Below are 22,734 nucleotides of genomic sequence, written 5' to 3'. Positions count from 1 at the left end.
CAATAGTTTTTCTTCCTATGTCTTCTGCTTTTAATTCAGAGTTTCTGTATTATTTGCATGTTAAGGTGTCTCTCTCAGTGGGGACCAATTAAATGATAAAGCAGTGCTGTTACAGGTTTATGTAAATTCCCTCTGCAAGAGGCTTGTATTGATAAATGGCGTGGAATTACAGAACAGCAAATAACTGCGGGTGGTGTACATTATTTTGCTTTTTTTAATTAATAAGGTTGCAGAGGAAAATGTGGTGTCTTAGGGTGAATAGCGAGCCTTTTTCTCAAGGGTTGTTATGTTTAAGGAGTAGCGAAGGGAGCGGAATGAGAGAAATGCGGAGAGAAGACGAGGAGGAAACAGTTTGCCTTCAGACTAATGCGGTGGTGCAACAGCTTGTTCGGCTCAGGACACAAGTGAAAAATGGACTCTCTTATTGTGGCAGCCAACATCATTAAAGTTGCATTAAGTCATATTTTTCACATTAACGTTGAGTCAGATGGCTCCCCGAATCGACAGTCGAGTTTCTGCCACTTTTTTGTTTTGCTTCGCAGGACCAAAACAGTGGCGGTTAACGTGAAATCAAGGACAGACGCTCTCTTACAAAAGATGTTTGTACGCCAGCACACTAAACCTGATAGGAGGTGACTGGTGAAGGGAGTTTAACGCAGGACAAAAGTGCAATTTTATACTGCATTCACTCCTGAATAGGAATAGCTGCCGGCACCACTTGGTTGCTTTGCACCTAGAGATGTTCAGTACACGTACAAATTCATCTTTGTCAGCCAATCTTTAAATTGAACCGTCTATAATGAATCCTCATTGTCACTGTCCGAATCAGTGGCGTAGCAGTGAAGCTCTCCTCACCGTTTTAAGTTCGGCCATACATTGCCTCCTGAAAGCACTGAATCATTCATAATCTGATAACTGTCATAAATAATAGGCTGCTGAGCCATTCACCTTGCACACAGGGTTTTTAAAAGGCAAGTTTTGTACAACAGCAAAGAGGCTAAAATAGTGTGACTGAACTGCCAACAGTCAGAATCAGAGCTGAACATCACGGTGGTATGAACAGCAATGCTTTCACTTAACATACCTATTGAAGTGCATTTAAATGGAGACGCAGCTGCTTATCTTTGGAGAAAAATGAACAAAATACATGTTCAGTGATGGGGACTGACAATTGTTCCACGAGAAACCCCAAAATGTTTTTGACTGCAAGTTTTCGGTCCAACAGTGCATTATCCTGAAAACAGAAGCCCGGGACCTTGCTCTGTGAATACATGCTAACTCCCTGGAAGTTACTTGTCTTAGTATCTTACTGTCAGGTTACGGTCAGGGTCAGGGTATGCCGTTTGGTGTGAGGCCAGACAGCCGATTAAGGGCAAAAAATTTGGCACTATGAAGAGATTGGCACAGATCAAGCGATTCGTTAATTTAGAGAAACCAGACTGAATATGTCATAATTCACAATAATCAGTTATAGGTGTATATGGTTTGGATTTCTTAGTTTTATAATTTCCTGTTTTATGTTGAAAGTATACTGTAAACTCATGTGTCATGTTTCACTTTCCGCTTCCTCTCCTTGTCTGGTTTCCCCACCCTTTTTCTATGTACACTCACTTCTCATGACTTAATCTACAGTACCCATATATTTGAGCCCATGTTTTCCCCTCGCACTTCATTGCTTCGCCTGTTTTGTACCTTTGCCTCCTGTGTTTCTCGGTCCTGTCTTCCTGGCATTTGTTCCTGTGTTTGCTGCCTGTGTGCTCCTGTTTTCCTGGTTCGTACCTTGTTTGGGATTTATTCACAGTTTGTTTATTTCGTTTGTGGATTACGTCCGTTTTGTTGCCTGCCTTTTGTTTTGGATTACTGGATTTTGGATTTCTCACTTGGACTAGGATCAGCTCATCATTAGAGCTCACCTTTTGTTGTTCAACCTGCCTGCCTATCTTCTACATTTGGGTCCTTTTTGACAAACTTGACAATAGGTCTGTGTCCAGATAGGCTGGCACCAGGGTCCGGACCCTGACAGCAGCCCCGTCCATTAGTGATCTCAGAGTGGATGAAAAGGGATGGCAGGTTAACCAGGGGAACGTATTTTGCTAACAAGGAGGCCGGCTTCCCCCTCATCCCTCCTCAAGTCGCCTGCTTGGCCAGCAGTCAATGACTTAATATCTGGAGGGAGAGTGTTGGTGTTTCAGTGCGAAGGGCTTTTGTTTTATAAATAACAAGCTGTCGAACAAATGGGCTTTTGGTCCAGTGGGATATTTTTCACACTTTTGGGGTTCGTAAAAATGGACTGTCAGAACAATGACATGGTGCTGTCAGTCAGTATGAATCTTTCAAGTGAACAGGCTGATGTGAATCAGAAAATTGTACGGAGACTTCTATTGATATTATTCTTTATGACCATATTCATGAGTTACTCACTTCCTCACTTTAAAAAAAACAACAACTCTGAAACATTGAGGTACAATGAAATCTGTAAGTCTGCTGTTTCCTGTTGCTAGTCAGTGATGACTTCCTCTCCCGTTTTCATGAGCACTGCACTTCGGATAAAACAACACGCCTGTGTCACTCACTGGCGAGTTCAGTGTGAAACTAGCTGCGACATAGCGGTTACTGTCGACTCTGCACTCAAACTCAGTGTTCGAACTTACATCCAGCCGGTGCGAGCAGCTGCGAACGCTACAGTGATTTTATATTCGACATGTGGTCAAAAAGAGATGCTGGTGTTGCTAAAAGAATACTAACTGTTTTCTAATGTATGTATTACGCTACAGGCTCAGTATTGTTGGTTTTTGAATCTTTCCGTTCCCTCCTGGCTGCTTTAAATGTACCAGTACTTATCCAATATGAGGAGTAATTGTCTCGCCCGGTCTGATCAATAAAACTGTACCAACACTCTCTTATAAACAGAATGTATGTGCTGGCTGAGAAAAGAAAATAACAACGTGTTTGTAAAAAGTATACACCATCGGTAAGCATTGCCTCAATAACCAAAGAAAATATAGAAAATAGATAGTTTAGATGACTCAAAGCGACACTCACTCAAGGCTATATCATCACTTACAGAGAGGATCTTCCTAAATAACAAGGAGGACTGATTTATATAAAAGCATCTGGAATTTGTATGAATCATAATCCACTTAGAAGAGACTGACAGGCACAGAGAGAGACAGACAGACAGACAGACAGACCAAAACATACACACACACACACACACACACATACATACATACACACACACACTCCGCTATGAGTCAGAGAGGCCTCTTGATGTTCTCATCAAGCCAGAAGGCACAGCAGGGACTGACGACTCACTGTCAAGAGACAAATCAGCACGCGCGCGCACACACATGCACACACACACACAGACACACACAGGACAGGAAGAGTAATGTCTAAACATTTCCCCCTGAGAAGCAGCGTTTCTTTCATCAAAAAGTTAACTGTTTGTGATTCTCAAAGTGAGACGTGTGGGTTACATTTCTAAAACTTGCCTTTTTTTCCCCCTCTTCTCCAGTCTGTTTACGTCTCGTCTGTGCATGTCAGTGTGTGTCTCTCGAACGAGACAGGATACAGGTAGTTATTGTCCTCTCATTTCGTCATAAATCAGAGTGACAGATAATACAGAAGTTTATTAATTGCAAAACTACTGAGTGAGCACAGAGAGATGTAATCAGTCTGCCAGTCAAGGTTTGTGGGCACAGAGGGACACTTTTTATAAGTACAAAACAACTCCTTGACACATAATTGACTATTTTTTTTTCCGATAAAGACTCACTTCAGAATGTAAATTTTGTGTTGCGTCTCCATTTAACACCATCCCAAACATAAAATGCTCTCAGGATAAGTTTCTGAACTGCTGTGATCGTCCCAGATGTTTTGTTATGATTCCTGTAGCATCTTCATTCGCATTGCATTCACACTGCTTCACCAGCTCCTTGGAGGCAGAATCATTTATAAGTCTGTGAGACACACAGTTCTGAGCCCACAGACTGGACCACACATCAATCCAAGTTATCTCTGAGGCCCTTGACATTACTTAATGTCATCCATCTTTGATGCTGTATATTATGACTTTTGTCGAGTTTAGTTGCAACCTGCATCAGCCAGTGCAACGCTGTAATGCTTGTTTGTAACTTCAAGTACTCAAATCACAAGACAGCATTACCAGAAGAAGCACAGGAAGAAGTAGAAGGACCATGAAAAAAGAATTATAGTAAGAAAAGCACATGTGTAATTGATAATACAAATAATGACGGCTGATTCTATTAAGCTCCTCAAGTTTCAGGGCCCTCATATGGATCCTTTATACAGCTAACATCTTGACTACTCAAAGCAGAGCACAGGTGGAATTCATTACATTAATGATGGCTGCATTTCATTTCAGTCAGGTTTCCAGGCTCTGGTAAAGGAGTCGTGTACAAAATGGTGCAGACCGGTACGTGGATGACTATATCTATTTCAAGCATTTGTGCTCTGTTGAAAACAATATTGTTTGGACATTTTTGGACATTACTGTCATTACTGGTCATTCTTGTGCTTTTTCTGCTTTGACAGTTCAAAATGTCCACCGTGAAAAGGGTCTATTGTATTGTAGTTTTATCTTTTATGGAAGGTTAGCGACCACATGAGAGACTCATACTTGACACGTCATATCAGGAAGCAGGTGTGACCAATAACATGAATGATGCATCAGTTCTATTCAAGTGTCTCTATAAGACACCTGCGTTCAACGCGTCAAAACATCCATTGTTCGAAAGAGGCAGAGAGCACAGCAGGGGGGCAACGCCGAGTAGACCTGCGTGCGATCAGCAGGTGACACACATTGATTCACAGCAACAGGTTCACAGCAGCAGTGGAGGTGAACACAACCTCACACAATCAATGTCAATGAGCAGGGAGAGATTTAAACTTCAGTGATGAGTTGTCTGTTTTTTTGTTTGTTTTTTTTAAAATTACAGATGATGATGATACTCAGCCTGATGGAGAGCTTAACCTTCCCCTTATCTATCGCTGCTACACTTGAAGCAGCGATGTGGTTGTTGGTGAAACGAAAAAAAAAAAGATCAAATCCAAAGGTTTCAGTGATGTTGCAGATCAAACCTTCCGTTTGTCCCTTTGGATCGTTCCCCCACAACTGTTCTATATACAGTACGTGCTTTTAATTGCCTTTAATTAAGTACTGGCAATCGTTAACGCCTCCTCGCAATCTGGTGTTCCTTCATTATGACTTTATCAAATGCAATTATCGCTGCACTTAGAGGAGGAGCAGCCTCTCTTTTCAGCGACTACATACCACTGTCGCACAAGTTTTGGATCCCACTGGGCTACTGGCATTGGCCTGTCAAAGCACTAGGTTAGGGATTATGTAAAAATGGCTGTATAATACAGTTAAGAATGGTAAGGTTTATGTGTGGATTTGGTTTGGTTTATGTCAGGAGAGTGTCGGACTGTATCTGAAATGTAATCCTCAATAATGCACCAATATCTGTTTTATTATTTTGAGAGGTTTGATTTGTGGAACAATGAGGCGGATCAGTGCTATCCACAAGTGATAACAATTATATGTATTGATATGTTTAAGAAATCATTGTTAAAGTATAGCATACTAATATCAAAGGCCCTGCAAACCAGTGGACCACCCACTAATTATTCTTCTTATTGGACCTCTTCTCAGGCCTGTTTTGGCAGATACAAATGGTTCTTGACATCTCAGCTCACTCTCCTTGTTCTTTTAAAGCTGTTAATGTGGGGAAAAATACACCGTCACCAGTTGTATTGGCACACAAGAGTCTGGTGACCTCATGTGCAATCATTTCCACAATGCGTCCTCCCACCTTCAACCAGAGCCTAGATCTAATCAGATGTAATGAGTGAAAACAGCTGCATTCAAATTGCTAAACTAATAAATGTAATGTAAGTATTGTACATCACGTATACCACATTATAAGTTACACACTCGATCTTTGGCTGTATTGTATTATGCATCTGAAATGATAATTTTTAGGCCTGACATTCTTGGATCACTGTTGGATTTTGTGTTTTTGCTCCTGGCAGCAGCTGACTTCAGAACACTTCGCTGCAAAGGATGAGACACAAAGACCTTGTGCAGCCCTGACTTAGAGGAAACGCTGTAGACGTTGTGTCAGACCACACCGTTATGAAATAAATTGTCTGTGACACCTGTGCCAAAGTGCTCTCTCCACAGGTGGGCATTTTTTCCACACACCGGCTCAGTGAGGGTGGTGCGTGCTTTTGACCTTCATCTTTCCGGCTCATGAACTCTGACAGGATGGGTTGGTGTTTCTCTTTCAAGTCCTCTCGGAAGCACAAACGAGAAAGAAATACTGTAAACTCAGATGCACAATGAGCACTCAAGGATGTACTGTTTTGATAACTCTAAACAGGCTTAAGATCAATAATGCAGCCACAGCTACAGTATAGTGATGCAATGGACTGACAGGACGGACTGACTAATGGGATGAGACTGTCTTCACACTGACAGAAAATGTGGGTGAGGCGATCTGCTCTCAGCAGCATGTTCTTCTCTGTTCTCTCCAGGAAATTACTTCTCATGCAGATTTTAGACGCAACAATGCAATTATTTAATCTTTATTAATATTGATGAACAGTGACAAAAGACTGCAGGGCCAGAATAGCACTTATTGAGATTTTTTAGAGGACTCAGTGTTTAGAAAATGCAATTTCCATTAATGCAAAATATTGACAAAAAATGTTTTTCTAACGAGCTGACAAACTGTAAAATAGCTCTCTCAACACATTGCTAAAATAAGAAAAGATAACATGTAGAGAAAGGTGCATTTAGAAGGATTGCACAAACATATTTCTGCCCTGGGCTTCGCCATGATCACACTGCATGATGTAGAAAGTGAAAGAAAAGGGCGAGGTGATGAGGATGAGGAATTAATTTCCAATCGGAGAACATTCAACAGATGCTTGAAAAATATTAATCTAAGCAGACCAAAGTCTATTATATTTTCTATTTATTCACATAGACTCAACCTGATAGCTATACTTTCCATTAAATTATAACCCTTATGAACTTATGTAAGAGTATTAGGGCTAGGGTTAGGTGTAGGCATTATTATTGTTTTATAAAGGTGAGAAGAAAGGGAAAAAAGTGAGGCAGACGGGTGTGAACAAAGCAAAGTAATAAACAGAAACGTATCAGTCCCCACATATGGACATTTATTGCAATTTCCACGATAATATGAACCATTACGTACATTTCTCTACACTCTATGGTGTATTTTTTAAGGCTGTATGTCCTTTTTGCTTTTAAACTGTTGAACTGTATAATTTAACATTGATCTTGTAAATAGCAGTCCTTAGCACAAGCTCCACTTACTGGAATCTCTCTGGAGCTATCAGCCATGTCTAATAGCAGGCGGAGTTTACTCTGCCGTCATAAAGCCAGTATATTTGTTATAATATGACTTGCACCAAGTGGTACATTACTTTTACTTTAAGGCTTTCTTGCCTGTAAACGTGTGAGACAAGTGACATTAAATTCAGATTGACTGGTGAAACAGGACAGACCTGTTACATTTATTTTTTACAATTCAGCGGGCGTCCTTTAATCCTGTCAGTTTAACAGCTATAGACACTCTGCTGCTCAGGCTTTCAGCGCAAGTGTGTATGTGTGTCATTGTGTACATCGCCTCAGCATGTGTCTGCTGGGGGAAGGGTTGTATTCAAGCGTGTGTGTGTGTGTGTGTGTGTGTGTGTGTGTGTGTGTGTGTGTGTGTGTGTGTGTGTGTGTGTGTGTGTGTGTGTGTGTCTAGCTAAGGAGGAAACTCGGGGAGACAGTTGCCACCACCATTTCAGCACCCAGCAGTAAAGTATTGATCTCTTGTTTCAGCGGCTCGCTCTTCTACCACCTCTTTCTCGTCACTCTTTTCTGTTCCCGTCTTTCATCCCTCTCTCCACTTCCTCCTTCGCCATTTAACACACACAGTGTTTAATTAAATTCTATTTTGCCATTTTCTATTTCTACATATTTAATATCTTCCCTAACCCCTGATGGAACCCAATCTAATGTGATTTTACTCGCCTTTCTTTCCCTCCTCTTCCTCTGTCTCACTTAGTTTCTCAAATTCTCCCCCTTTCTGTCGTCTCCCGTCCTCCCCTCCCCTTTCTCCCTTGCCCTCCTCTTCTCTCCCCATGCTGTTTTTCCTCCCCCCGCATCCCTCCCTTCCTGACTCCTACAGATGTTAACCTTGTAGCGCAGTTTCCTCAGGTTGGAGAGGGAGAGAGTCACTTGATGAGGGGAGAAACGATGTAGAGCTCAATACCTCCACCCTCAGGTGATGAGGGGAACTCTTCCCTCGCAGCTTTGACTGTAATAAAATCAAACCTTGATGATTCATGGATTTTTACAGCAGTGCTGTAGAGGGCTGTAAATCATTTGAAGATATCGTCCTCATAAACCTTGGCACAGAATCATCGTTCCTATGCAGACAGAGACGTATAGCACCGCGGTGCTGCTTTCATGACTCCCTTTTGTTCACCTAAAGACTTTGAAGGGAACTTAAAAACCCTTTTTATTCAAGGTATTATTTTCAGAACACAGTTGAAATACAGTGCTGTAATCTTTCTGCCGCTGAGATTTAAAATATCAAATGGGAGAAGTAGTTTTTTTAATGCTTCTAGATAGATAGACAGACAGACAGACAGACAGATAGACAGATAGATAGATAGATAGATAGACCATTTCTGCAAAACCAAAGATAAGCACTTCGGGTTTGTTTTGGTAGAATTTTCTATTTCTCTCTTGTCACAACACTGTGCTTTTGCTCTGGTTAGGTTGATGCACAAGAACCACTTGGTTAAGGTTTGGGGAAAAAAAATCATGGTTTGGTTAAAAAAAAACTGTTTTGGTCACCAGGATCCTGCATGTAGATGGTCCGGCCTCCTGTGAAAATGGCTCCTAGTTGTCCTTAATGATATCCAGTGGCGTGTCTCATGATGCGAAAAGGTGGCCAATAAGCATATAATGTGAACGTGATATGCCACGTTCAGTGCAAAATGTCAACCTTGGGTGTATCTGTGGTTTGCAGAAAAAGTTAGCTGCTAACATTACATCCTGCCGACTGGGCTGTGCAGAACAACTCCCTTAGCTAAAGCTCTCAGCTCTCCATGGTCTAACTCAAGCCATGAGGCTTGGTAATCTTAAACAATATTCATAACTAGGGCCACTTTCAGGGTAAGTGGTTAAAAGTTTCAGAAACTTGTGATATAAATTTAAATACCCTGTTTTTTTTTCTCTTTATATCACCTACTAAAAGGCCAGACATGCTGGCACACTGCCTCTTTCAATCAGGAAAAACTGACCCAGGAGCTCAATTCATCAAAATTTGAATGACTTTTAGATTAGAGTTTTGTATTGAGGAACTGAACAACAAAGACACACATGTATCTAGCACACAGATGTTTGCTGCAAAAATCTCTACTTGCTTTTCTTACAGAAATGAATGAAACCGAAGGCCTGGATGCTGGAGACAGGTACGTGATAAAAAGGAAAGAACGGATAATTTGCATTAGATCTCACACAGAGAGAGCTGAGGCAAGTAGACCGAGAACTCCTGGGTCTTTAGCTTCACTGAGCAGGCGTTAACACTGGCTTGTTTATTGCTTCCATCAATATCATATCAGAGAAAGAGATACAGCAATAAAGACAAGATGACAAGTAGGAGGAGGAGGAGGAAAAAAAAGGATAGGCGAGAGGCAGAGATGGGAGGGGTTAGAAAGAGACGGGAGGCAATAATTGAGAAGGACAGGAGGAGGAGGAAGACGCGACAGGAGGAAAAAGAGAAAAGAGAAAGGGGGCTCGGTGAGACTGAGGAGTGAGAGGATGATAACTGAGGTGTGTGTGTGTGTAGGTGTGTGTTAGAGACAGCGAGAAAGTGTGTGTTGTCAGTCTCATTGCAGTTTCTGCTCCTTCACTGTCAGCTTGTGTAAGTCAGAATGCCAAAATTGGCAATTATATTTCCCACCCTGGAACAACACACACATACAGTCAAACACACATGCAAGTACATAGCAAACGTACAAAAAGTCATACGCACCAAACTGCAGCTGCACGCATGTTTCTCTGGGTGGGTTCGAAAAAAACAAAACAGACTCCTAAAACACATATGCAAAACTTGAAAATGCTGCAGAATGAGGAGCTCAACTCCAAAAAGTCATTCAAGGACTTTTGATTCTACCCTGGTAGGTGCCTGAGCGGTTCGTGGTAAAAGCCATAGTTATTCGGAGAATCAACCAAAAGATCTGCGGCGGAGGGCAGAAGTTTTAACGTCAGCTAATTATTGCCATTTTACAACAATGAAAAACCGACCCTTCAGTTTAAATGGTAAGTATTTTTAATGAACATGCAGCAGATGGAACATTTTACTACACAATGAGAAAACTTTGCCGTTTGAATTTAACAACCCCCCATAATCCTCAGCACCCTCATAGTCACAGAGTCAGACTCTGAAGTTTGCCGGAAATAACTTCCTGCTTCTCCCCGGATCGATTCAAATGATTGAGGTATTACACTGTGTTTAATGCCAGAGCGGGGTTTCTCCATCGTTTGCGGCAAATGATTTATCTTTGCTCATTTTATATCTAACTGTAACACTTGTTATTCAAATCCCAGCCGGCTCAAATTTAATGGCACACTTAAGTGAATGAAAGTTAGCAACAAATTATTTGAGGCAAATAGCAATAACACCGTCGACAATCAACTAACGCCTCATAAAGAGACTACAAATAAATCGCTGCGATGTCCCTGGTAGCCCGACTTTAAATAGCTTGCACACACACACACACAGACACACACACACACACACACACACACACACGAACACAATTGCTTTCTTATCTGGATCTGCTGTCAGAGGAAGTGTGTACATGACAACTTTCATGTATGTGCACGTATCCTTTTGTATTCAAATATGCATCTGTGATTGCATGTGTATGTATGTGCAGTTATGTCTGTGTGTGTGTGTGTGTGTGTGTGTGTGTATGCTAGCTTTTTGTGTGTCTGTGTGTATTGTGTCTGTGCCCGCGTTGTGAGCAGAAAGAAACAGCTTCTTGGACAAATCCAGTCCAAATAATCATCCTATCCTGGCCGTCCAGATACCAACACCGTGTCCCATGTGGCTTCATTACTGTTGCTGCTAATTAAGCAGCTCCAAATAAACACCATCTTCTGCCTTCATTAACACAAACACAGCAGCATCAACACATGTTTAAACTGGATGTATTTGTTGATGCCGACATGGATAAGTATGGAAATATGTTATGTGCCGTTAATGGTGTCGAAGAATTAACACTATATAATCTGACGCATTTACAGTTCCTCCGGGAGTTTATATTCCCAACTGTTTACGTTTACCATCACATTCTCACATTGTCTTACCTCCTGGTAATCTGTGGCCGTAGGCTAGTAAAGATGAAAGACTTTCATTTTTTGATTTGATGAATCAAGAGAAATGTGCATTTTTCCCTTACTATTCTTAAAGCAACGTTATGCAACGTTTACTCAAGATACAAGTTCTCAAGTCACAATATTGTTGTGATGTACTGGGTTTTGTTTGAGGTTAGCACCTGCATTACATCTGAGAAATTGTTACAGACCTGGGATTTGCATTTACAATAGTGGTGTTGCCCCCAAATTGTGAGGGGGGCTTCAAATCGCACAAAATGCCAATTTCTAAATAATATTGCTTTACTAATGAGACATGTAACATTGATGGACATAGGCACTAGTCACACTGAGACTTGTTGCCACAGGAAAAGCACGTCGGGGATGTGAAGTGGGGATTCGTGTGAAAGTTGCCTGGGCTAGGTGTATTTGAAAAACATTTTAAAGCTCCATTTTGTAAGACTGCTGAATTTTTAGTTCTGAGTTCTATTAATAATGCATATCAATGGCAACCTGAACCCAGGTTTAGAGGTAGAAGTAAGAGTCTAGTTTGTAGCAATTTCTCAATTTAATTAATCACTTGAGCAATTTTTCACCAACGGTTTACACCCATGGTAGTTGCTCTGTGAGTCTGTACTTTGGCACAGTGGTGCTATGATGCTAGATGCTAATATCAGCGTGCTAACATGCTCACACTCACAATGCTGAACAGCTGTTGTTTCTAAGATTTAATGTTTTGTTTTGCAGGTACGTGGTCACAAAACAAAGTGTAGGGCAAGCAATGGCTCTTGATAAAAATTCAGGTGATCACCAGAGTCATTCTCATTTGTTTGGGGACAGGAATACTTGAACCAGATTTCATAGGAAGCCATCCAATGGATATGGACACATCTATACTAAAATCAATAGGATTCATCCTCTAAGAACTCTCAATGTTTGCAATCTGTCCAGTGGTTGCTGGAGGCTTTTTCTGTTTTATGGCATTGTTGGTAAAAAATAATAATAATAATAATAACTTTAAGAGGATAACTTGGACTGGAAACTGCAATGACTATTTTCCATTATTTTCTGATAGTTTAAACTAATTATTGGAAACTCACTCAAATAATACTGTAGTCAGTAGCAGCCCTACCTTATCTAAGGTATGTTACTACAGTGAACAAATGAATGAACAAATAGAGACAGATCAGTGGTTACACTCAACCCCCCACATGTCCACAGTTGTACTGTATAAGCACTTACAGCACAAGTACTTAAACTGTGCCAGCATTACTGACTCATGTTGGAAGATAAAGCTGTCCTATACACATTTATTACCTTCATGTCCACTAACTCACTGTATGGATAATGGGAGAGTCACAGTATATCCACCTCCTCGAATGCATCAGTGGAGAAGACTGAATGCTGATGTGATTTATCAGCAGCCGGCAAGAGGGCAGACAACAACTGAAGAGGTAGTTTAATTAATTTGAGTCGGCGGTGAAACGTGTGTAATTACAGAAGAGCTGACAGCAGAGAAATCATTGAATTGAGCTGAATTACATAAGAATTGTTCGGGGCACAATGTCTCGAGGTCCTTTAAGGACAAGATGAGCTTTCAAAGCTGTGCGCCTGGATACATACATTTATCGGTGTGTGTGTATACTGTACACGCCCTTCTGCATTCATACTCTGTCTGCACAGCAGTGTGTGTGTGTGTGTGTGTGCATGTGTTTGTATGTGTGTGAAATAATGAGCCGGAGATAAAACATAATTGTATGCTGAAACCTCAGTACTTCAATTTATTCCTCCATTACAGCTCAGAGTTCAACACGGTGCAGCGAGAGAAAAGCCTTTGATTATGAAGCTGTTAAAAACCAGAACACAATGTAAACAACAGCAGACCGCCAGACTCAACTTGTACGTTCTTTTTTCATCAAAACCGGAATTGATCCCAGATTTGCATACAAAGACATTCGGGGCTACAAAATGCTCGGGATGTGCAAATGTTTGAGGCGCTCGTTTGAAGACTGCAGTGTTGCAGTTTTTTTCACAGAGTTTTGCTTTCACAAAGTGTGAGGTTGATAATGTCAGAGGAGCTGCAGAGTCAGAGAAAAGCTGTGATAAAATGCTTCATAACCCCGTGACTAAAGGACACCTCGCCTCTCTTCTCGTAACCCTTCAAATCTCCATCGTTCCCCATCTTTTCTATTTCCAAGAGTTTACCCTTGAGCACCCTTTGAGGTAAGAAAACAGTTGGTATCGTCTCATATTTTTGAAGTCACAGAAGACTGGACCAGGGTGTGCTTGAGATAAAGGGGGAGACATTATCTCGGCTTGTACAAAGGTTGAAGCGAGCGCTATGTAGCCTCGAATTTTGGGTTATCTGTTTCAAGGGGAGGATGAAACTGCAAGAATTCAGGGAAAATAGAGGCTTCTGATAAGTTTCAATACTGCTGTCACAAATTAACAAATGAGCCTCTTGTGAGAGCCTTGCAGTGTTAATGGGTGCTGATTTTGCAGCGACAATTATATGAAGTTGACAAGTTGATTGGAGTGTTGTTTGTTCCCTCATGTGGTTTTGAAACATTTGCCCCAGAGTCACAAACCAACTCAATTAAATCCATAAATCTAAAAGGGCCTGTAAAGTTATATTAACCCAATGTTTTGAATCATCAATGTTTATTTTCACGTTTTCTTCATGTTAAATTTACTCTAATTAAGTTCACTTGACAAGCTGAATATCGGATGTGAGCTAAAGTACATGCGCATGAACTTGGGAGTTGGATTTCTCCCCAAGCACTCTGAGACACGACCTCAAACAGATATATTAACATTTGGAGTGTGAGTCTGTTTTTCATCACCGTATGCTTGTCACAGCTGTCTAGCTGCAGGAGAAAAGGTTCATTTACCTGCAGCTACCCTGCAGCCTTATTTACCTAATTTTCCCTCGGGGTTTAATAAAGTTATTTATCCATCTATTATTTACTGTTATTCATAAAGAACCCAAACAAGTTCTTTCCAGATAGCTACATCAGAATAAGCCAATAAGAGACACATAATCAATTCATCAATTCACTTACTGTATATTTATGTACATACTTATTGTAAAGTTCATCACAGACACTGATAAAATGAGTACGAATAGGAACGAATCCCAGCTGCGGGCAAACGCATGGCGAAAAAACATTTTCTGATGCACACATGACATAATTAACATAACTAAAACTGTTGCTTTGTATTTGGAGTTTCGTGTCTGCTGCGGAAGACGTTATGACATCATAATGTGACACCCCACTGAAAATTCATGAGTGTGAATTAACGAGTGCAGGAAGTGTCAACTCCAACAGATCAGCATACTGCCATATATCTGGGTTGTGTGTGTGAGTGTGTGTGTGTGTTAATGTGAGTGTGTGTGTGAGGAATATTACTCACTCATTCACAGTAGTAGAATGATTAATGCTGCGGCACAGCACCAAGCTGTGCTGTATATTGGTTCTATAAAATTCAACTAACATCAGTGCTCACATCAAAAACAGTTAATTATCAAATACTAGTTGGTACACAGCAGTAAATGTATATTTGGTTTACGCTAGTGTATTCCAAGACCGGCAGCCTGCCGGGCCTAAGTTGACTCCCTGCTGGAACTAAGCATCATGGAATTCTTTTGAAACGTATCTTTATGATGTTTCTTGAACTAAAATGTCTCATTCAATGGATAAGCAGAGAGAAGCAGAGTAGGGGAAGTTTTGTGACTTACTCAAGTCCCAGTGGTAAGAGGAAACACATTTCAACAGGGGAACAGACTTTGACACAGCTCAGGCACGCTATCCACTGAGTGAACGACCGTCTGCTCGCTCTTGTTTTACTTCAGCTTCTATCACTCTCCCTCTCTCGCTGCTTCATTGCCTCCTCTGTCAGCGTGGTTATCTTTCAGATGCAGTGTGGACTTTCCACAGTTATTCCAGCGTTACCTGGGGATAGCAACATGCGGAAAACAATGCCTCTTCCTGTTTTGGTTGTGCAATGGCAGATGCATGTCCTTTGTGCTGTTTTTTCAACATTTCTCTGGGCAAAATCCAGCCCGGTGGCAGACTAAAGCAATCTTAGTGTGGGTGGTATTATTTTTTGACTGCCATTACACAGTGCAATCAGTACTCACTTCAGAATGGTAAGGTGGATTGACCTGAACCAGCTCACAAGCCCCCCATCCCCGCTGCCTGACCTCACAACTTTTCAGGTGGAAGGTCTCTTAAAAATAAGATGGATAGGTAATGCTCAGGGTGATAAGAGTATCAGATACTAACAATTAATAATTTAGGCTTTTGTATGGCATTTTTTCCCCCTCGAAATTATATTGATTTTAGCTTTAAAATTGATATAATCACTAACAAAAGTGGTGGCTTACAATGACGAAATGCAGAAAACGTCCTACTCAGGACCAAACAAAACAGACAGGCAAATGTTAGCAATGAGCTATTGGGCATAATGGAGCATTAAGCAGCTAAAGAGAGTTGATGGAGACAAAAAATGGCGCTGAAAGGAGAGAGTATTAGAAAAACGCTTGTCTAAATTAAAGGTAATGTTGCTCCACATCAGCGGGAGGTGTAAATCAGAAGCTGCTTGCTAAAAGGTTTTGAACAGCTTCATGTGGGTGATAATATGTCAGAGTAGCATGAACAGCTTGTTTCTGCCGCCGCCAGGTGTCCAAAAAAATCAGTGAAGATCCACCGTTCACATTGCCTAACATGAAGCTGTGAACGTATTTGTGAAGGCCAATCTGAATCAGTCACAGTGACTTTGCTGCAGCACGGCTACAAGCAAGCACACAAAGCAGCCATGAATCTATCCTCATTAGCTCCCTGCATGCAAAAAAAAAAACAAAAAAAAACAAGAAAACAACACATCCTCACCCAACCTTCATTGTTTTCCTGCAAGCAGGTCTGAGGGTCTCTTTCACTGAAACTAGATCTAATGAAATTCTTTTAGCCGGGGAGTCCGAACCCACCGATTTCACGGTAGGGGAAACACTGAGGCTTCCAAATGAAACAGATAAAATGCTTCTCCATTCTGCCCCATACAAAATCATTTCCATTTTACATCACGCTCATATAGCGAGTGGTGAATGACATTTCCCGGGGCCAGCTGTTAAACATGGTCTGCTTCACATGCGCACACACATGCACGGATACAATGCATGCAACTGTCTGGTCCCTCTCAGCTCTCCTCTCTCCGTCCTACTCCCACTTGTGCCCTTTAGTATTCTGAAGCAAGTCAAACTATTTTAGGTGGCATTAAACTCTGCCTGCTGCTCGCGTGTGTCCGCCGCGTATCACAACAGTGCTAAACTGCTCTGAATGTAACCTTCTACATGATATAATGGTCTTTGAGCTTGGGTTCAATTTTATCATAAAGTACAACAATGAATGACAGAGGACGGTGAGGGGTTTGACATCTGACAGGCTGCGATCCATACTCAAACTGACAACTTTGTCAATATGAAGCATGTGTTTACAGCCCATGAGACATGTATTTAACACAACAGGGCAAGTAGAATGACAGTGAGAACTCCAAGACGGGATCCATTTCCAGAGGTCAGGTCAAACTTTTCCTAAAATCTCACAATGCGGCAAGTAATGTATCTAAGACTTTCGTCTATTTTTTGCAGTACGTTTGTCCAAATTCAATAAACACCCACAACTGCTGAAGGTAAATAGAAAGCAGTGCATCTATTGACTGGCTGCGAGGGGTCTGATGCAAATTAGGGAGTTGTTCTGAATAATCTGAATAGATTAAACACAAATGCCATCCTCAACTGTGAAAAATCTAATTTTTAATATCAAACATCCCAAAACAGAGTGCTTTCAACAATTTATAAACTGGTTAAAAGCACTTCTTTAAAAAGAAAACCTTAGAAAAACATATTCATATCCATATATTTTCAGTGGCAAGTAAAAAACTAATATGATGTCCCAGAGAAATAACAAAGACCCTTAAAGGGGCACTATGTCAGTTTTGGAGAAGAAATTCATAACTCAGAAATATTAATTAGATAATAATAAAAACTCAGAATTGTTTGCTTTTTCCATAACTGAATAAACAAGCTGTTCTCAGAGGAAAATAAGGTCCCAGAACACTGTTTGAAGCTAGAGAGGTGGCAGGGTCTGCTGCATATAAACAAAATAAAACAGTATGAAACTGTGTTGTCCTTTAAGGTCAGAAACAGTCAAAGAGGATCTTTCTCTTCTGATTTAAATGTCTTCCCCCAAAATTACAAACACTTTAGACAGACACTATCAAGCAAGAGTAAAAAATCCACCCAATTACTAATCCTCTAACTAAAAGTTCCCAGAGTCTGAGTCAGAGCCACAGCGCTCTCCTCGTAGATAGTCATGTTCCTACAGTAATCATGAATACTGAAAAAAATAAGCACAGAAACACAAGTAAAGGAGAAAAGGTCAGTTTTTTTTTTAGACGCAACGGAGGGATTTCCAAAGTGCTGTGAATCAGCAAGGAGGGGAACCTGCAGATGTATCTGAAAACAGGACGTTAGCCTGCGGTGCTGACTTTCCTCGGAAGGTTATTCCACTATTAGAAAACTAAAAGAAGTAAAGAGGCCTGTGGATGAGCGGGGCTAAATTTGCCGCAGGGGAGGGTGAGCTAAGAGTCCAGTCATACAGCACGCTGCATCTAGATGTGTGAGAGTGTCGTGCTGATAGCAGCTTGGTTTTCAGGGTCCTGGGTCCTGGACATGAGCAAGTTTGGCATCACTGAGAGCTGTGCAATATATAAATATTATATCTATATCGCTACTACATGAGACTATATCGTCTTTGACTTTAAGTGCCCTTACATTATGATATGGTGTTAGTCTTTTCCCTGTTTTAACAGATAGATTACAGTGATGTAATATTATGAATCTGCCAGACTGTTCCATCATATTGCTGGTGAAATTTTCTCAAAAAAAGCACCAATATTCATCCCTCTATTTCAAGGTATTTGGTCAAAGATGTTGTAAAATTTGATCACCCAGCCCTTGTATCACTGAATCCTCCATCTACCATTTTCCAACTCTCCTCCTGACTCCAGTCATCTGGCAGGAAGTCCATCTCTTCCTCCCTCTCTCCCTCTTGCCTCTTTCCCTACCTCACACTGGCGGAGATGGATGGACAGTGCGTGCAGGAGTCCTTGGCTGAACTGTAGAAGTGCTGACGTGGCGCCAAGCCCTCTAACGGCGTAATGACGCCTCTATCTGTCTCTCCATGATGCACGCTCTCTCTCTCTTAAACCCATATGCACACGCACAGGTGCATGCAAAGATAGCTGCAAAAAATAAATAAATATGTGTACGCTCACTTACTAATGTGAGGCTGAACATATACGCAGAGAAGTGTATAAACACGCGTGTGGTCGCTTGTGTTAACAGCGGAACACACACACGCACCTCTCAATCACTGTCCTTCTGTCTAGTGGCACCTTTATCACTCCGTCCAGCCTCCTATATAATCAGCATCAGTCTCTATTGTCACAGCACACTCCTACCAAAACACACACAGACACACACGCAGGCTGTCACACAGATGCACCCACACACACATACACACACACACAAACACACTCAGGTCAGCTGAGTGATGCTGGAGTGTGTATTTCTCTGCTGCCTGTGTTAAAGTGAGTCATCTATCCTTCCACGGCTTCATTACAACCTGCAAGGGCAAACACTATCTCTCGCTCCCACTGCCTCTCCAGATGGAGGGAGAGAGAGATGGAGATATACAGTAGATAGAAAGTGAGATCTCCTTCCCTCTCCCTCTCTTTCTCTTTGTATCCCCCCCCCCAACTTGCTCTTTCTCTCTCGTTCCCTCGTCTCTATATTTATCTTCTGTCTCTATATCTATTGCCTTACATCTGTGTTTTCAATCACACAGGCTTTCTCTCTTCCTCTCCCACCTAGCCTTGAGCAAGTGCCAGCTTGGTTAAGCAGCTTGATTTAAACATTTGAACCTACTGGCAGATGCAACAATGTGAATGCAACAGAGTAACAGAGACACGCAGACATATGTGGCCAAAAGTACACGGACCAGCCAGTCCGGTTAGTTTCTGCTGTTAGTTCCAATACAATTTTATTTTAAGAGTTGTAATATTTACAATATAAATGAGGCATGAATGAAGAAAAATGGATTTTAAAAAAGGTGTCAGGGTCGAAAATAACAGTATGAAATTGTGTTGTCCTTTAAGGTCAGTTTGTTTGTTCAGTCATGAAAATAAAGAGAGATTTTATATTGACCAGTCAATTAAGATCTTCGTCCTCTGATTGACATTTCCTCCCCAAAACTACATAGTGCGCCTTTACAGGAGCACTTTCACGCTAAGTGTCGCCCTTAACTTCGTGACTTGTTGGGATCACACTACTTCAACAAGTCAAACATTTGCATAATGTAGGCATAAATTTAGGGTAGAAGTGACGCTAACGGGAAACTGAAAACACGTCAGAGCCTACCTCAGACACAATAAGCGGTGCTGGCTCAGGCGTGAATGAGCTGCGAATCAGAAGAGACTGGGTATTTCGGAGAGGGGCCTTAAAGAGACAGGAGCTAAAACAGAGCATCTGACACAGAGGGGGAATGCAGTGCTGCGGAACTGGACCGTACGACAAAACTGATGCATTATTTGAGCATTAAGGCATGTAAATCTGTTCTAGTAGTTACCCAGAACAAAAGTATGAACCTGAAAATGAGCATGATATGTATTCTTCAAAAGGCACACTAGTAGTTTTGGAAAAAAAGGTCCAAACTGAGATATTCAATATTTACAATGTCTAGTCAAGTTTTAGCACAAACTCAGAAGAATGTATGGTTCCCATATCTGAATGAACAAGCTGTCCGCAGAGTGAAATAAGATTCCCAGAACATTGTTTGTAGATAGAATGGTGGAAGGGTCCACCAAATATCCGCCAAGTAAAACAGTGTCGCAGAAGCACCCCAGAGGAGTGGAGGCTGTTACAGCCACATATTAATGCATGTGTTTTAAGAATAAGATGTTAATATCATAATCCTGTAATATTCGGGTGGCATATATTTATGGCTGTACAGTTTACATAAGAAGACAGGTAAATGCAGACAAGCAAGGTAGGCAACAAAAGGCACTGAAGTGGTAACAGGTAATTTAAAGGTCATGTTTCTATAATGGGAGACAGGAAGAAAGAGAGACATATGGAAAGAGAAATTTGTCGGGTTCCTACCTGCCTCTCTCAGCTCGGAGAGCACGTAGAAAGCTTCATTTCTCGAGGCCCTACAGAAAGCATGAATAATGCATGGATAAAACCTCTTATTCTCTAAATTTTAAATGGCTAGCTGTTATCAAAAATAACTTGATCTGCGGAGCATTAGCAAACTGGCACGCAACAGAGTGGCTTCCTCTGCTGGAAAGAGAAGACAGTGGGCCCAAGTTCAACTTAGTCTCATGTCTCCAACTTTATAAATTTGCCGCTCCAGCAGAACCCCCGTAACTGCTCATCAAAACACGAGAGCTGTGATATTATCACTTATTTATGAAAAGCATTTCTAAAAAGAATATATGTTTGGACTTATTACCATGGCGTGAAACAAGGCAGCGTCTTCACAAACGTCTTCCCCTCAAATAAAACACAACACAATGGCATGACTCACCAAAAGGTATAAACAGGATTCAAGTCTTGGACTCCCTCTACTGGTTTGTGGAGCGGGCTGATAGAAAAGGGCTGTGGAAATTGTTGCAGCGCCGTGGCTGAGACGTCGCTTCAGTGGAATCATGCTGCTCAGCCTCACTGAGGAAGATTATTACAAGCTGTTAGAAAAGACCACAGCCAAATGCTGACAGTTTAAATCTGGAGGAGCTGTGCTGATTTTGTTCCTTACAGTCAAACTACAGAGCACCTTTTAATCATTTTAAAAGTCACCACAGACAAAAAAAAAAAAGACAGAAAAAAAGGCAAGATGACAACCAAAAGGGGTGACTTGAGATCGAGCTCATTATACAGTATTTCTAATGGTTTGGGGAAAACATAAGGAAATGTAGTTCAGCGAGGAGTTTAAGAGTTAAAACAATTAGTGATAAGTTTCCTATTGATCCCTCCCCAAGGTCTCTTATCCCAACAGCTGCAGACAGGCTCATTACTCTAAAAGACAACCGTATAGACAGTAAGGACTGATAAAGCTGGATCAATGCCACTGATCAGTTCACACCTCAGTATTGATAAGCACACAGAACTAGAATAGACAGAAAGGGCATTCTGATTAAATGAAATCTCTCCAACAGTATTTTTGGGATGCTTAACACAAAGAGAAACTTACATGGTGTGATGCAACGATCCCATTTGCCACAGGGCTCAGGGAAGATAGTTGAAATCCCAATTCATTATCTCGAATTAATAATCCCTAAAATTGAACTATTGGGGTGGTTTAACCCGTACAGTCAAAGGAGATCTGCATCTTTAACAAGACTAACAGCCCATTTTATGAGTTGTACAGTGAGGCTGTAATGCTCATTATACAGCACAGAACTAAAAGTGGATGACAAACAGAAACTTTGCTTGTTTAGATCTGCTAATGGAATATAACATGTAAAAGTTAGGAAGGAGATTGTTCCGTAAAGCTGGTGGGAATAACATACAACTATGGCCACTGTTTGACATCAAGCTGTTCATCATGCTCAGGTCTTTAGTGTCAAACTTTTTATAGTACATATTGTATCTGTTTAAGATGTAATGAACTCATCATCCATCCACCAGCTGCACTTAATCAGCTTTATGGTGCTTTTGAGAGGTAAGTTAATCATAAGAGTCTAGTTGTAGGACCCAGTTGTCATATTCAACTACAACTTTGGAGCAAGCTGTCAGGCGAGATTTACAGGCTAGCTCTGTTTTCACATGCTTAAGTAACCACAAACAACATTGCAGATATATGCTAAATTAATTATTATGCACCAAACTTGCCACTGGGCATAAAATTGTGCCCAACTCTGTGACGTAGTGTGATGTCACAAAGTCACAGGATTAGAGGCTGGGCAATGGAGGAGGCCTTTCAGGAGGGTGTTTTCTGTGTGGGATGGGAACTTCTGTTAGTGCTGACTTTGACCTTTACTTTCAGGATCTTTTATGTGCACAAGTTCATATATAAAACACTGGAGAAAAAACAAAAAAGCTGAATAGATCTCCCTGAAATCTCTCTTTAAACCTTTTTTTTTTCAGAGCAGCCTTTCTAAAACCATGGACAGAGTCATCTCCAGATGGTGGACTGCTGACCACGTTTAACATCATCACTACTACACATCTTACACGTCCC

General features: G+C 41.2%; 1 long non-coding RNA gene across 8 annotated transcripts in view; it reads right to left on the bottom strand.

Annotated features, from left to right (window-relative positions):
* Positions 1 to 22,734, bottom strand: part of LOC119005766 — a 175,962-nt gene that overhangs the window by 152,832 nt on the left and 396 nt on the right. For 6 of the 8 annotated variants that reach the window (XR_005070573.1, XR_005070572.1, XR_005070569.1 and 3 more), the window contains exons 2-3: positions 21,082 to 21,218; positions 20,655 to 20,704 (exon numbers count right to left, since the gene is read on the bottom strand). This is a non-coding gene — a long non-coding RNA (uncharacterized LOC119005766). Of the gene's footprint in view, positions 1 to 17,559; positions 18,737 to 18,857; positions 18,983 to 20,654; positions 20,705 to 21,081; positions 21,219 to 22,734 lie in introns of those variants that run through there. The other 2 variants (XR_005070570.1, XR_005070574.1) reach the window with 2 other exon arrangements.

The sequence above is a fragment of the Acanthopagrus latus genome, chromosome 17 (assembly GCF_904848185.1).
Source record: "Acanthopagrus latus isolate v.2019 chromosome 17, fAcaLat1.1, whole genome shotgun sequence".
Lineage (NCBI taxonomy): Eukaryota > Metazoa > Chordata > Actinopteri > Spariformes > Sparidae > Acanthopagrus > Acanthopagrus latus.
The sequence above is the reverse complement of the archived record's forward strand: the minus strand, read 5'-3'. Positions and strand labels throughout refer to the sequence as shown.